The sequence below is a fragment of the Mandrillus leucophaeus genome, unplaced genomic scaffold (genome assembly GCF_000951045.1).
Source record: "Mandrillus leucophaeus isolate KB7577 unplaced genomic scaffold, Mleu.le_1.0 Scaffold29, whole genome shotgun sequence".
Taxonomy (NCBI): Eukaryota; Metazoa; Chordata; class Mammalia; order Primates; family Cercopithecidae; genus Mandrillus; species Mandrillus leucophaeus.
Genome location: NW_012103031.1, coordinates 3824560 through 3825074, shown reverse-complemented (window position 1 = coordinate 3825074; position 515 = coordinate 3824560). Strand labels below are relative to the sequence as shown.

The 515-nt window shown below is 51.3% G+C and overlaps 1 long non-coding RNA gene across 1 annotated transcript in view; it reads left to right on the top strand.

The window, feature by feature from the left end:
* LOC105543733 overlaps positions 1-515 on the top strand; it is a 5001-nt gene that overhangs the window by 3637 nt on the left and 849 nt on the right. The window lies entirely within an intron of this gene.

Here is a 515-nt window from a genome sequence, read left to right as displayed (position 1 = left end):
CCTTTTTCATGTGTAGGGATACCTTTCAAGAAACCATGCTAGACAATGGTTCCAACTTAAATAATTTTTAGGGCCAGGTGCAGTGACTCACACCTATAATCCCAGCACTTTGGGAGGCTGAGACAGGTGGATTGCTTGAGCTCAGGAGTTCCAGACCAGCTGGGGCAACATAGCAAGACCCTGTCTCTACAAAAAATCAGCCAGGTGTGGTGATGCATGCCTGTGGTCCCACCTACTTGGGAGGCTGAGGTGGAAGGATTGCCTGAGCATGGGAGATTGAGGCTGCAGTGAGCCGTGATTGTGTCACTGTGCTCCAACCTGGGTGACAGAGTGAGACTCTGTCTCAAAAATAAAAAAAGTTTGGGGCTGGGCGCGGTGGCTCAAGCCTGTAATCCCAGCACTTTGGGAGGCCGAGACGGGTGGATCACGAGGTCAACAGATCGAGACCATCCTGGCTAACACGGTGAAACCCCGTCTCTACTAAAAAATACAAAAAACTAGCCGGGCGAGGTGGC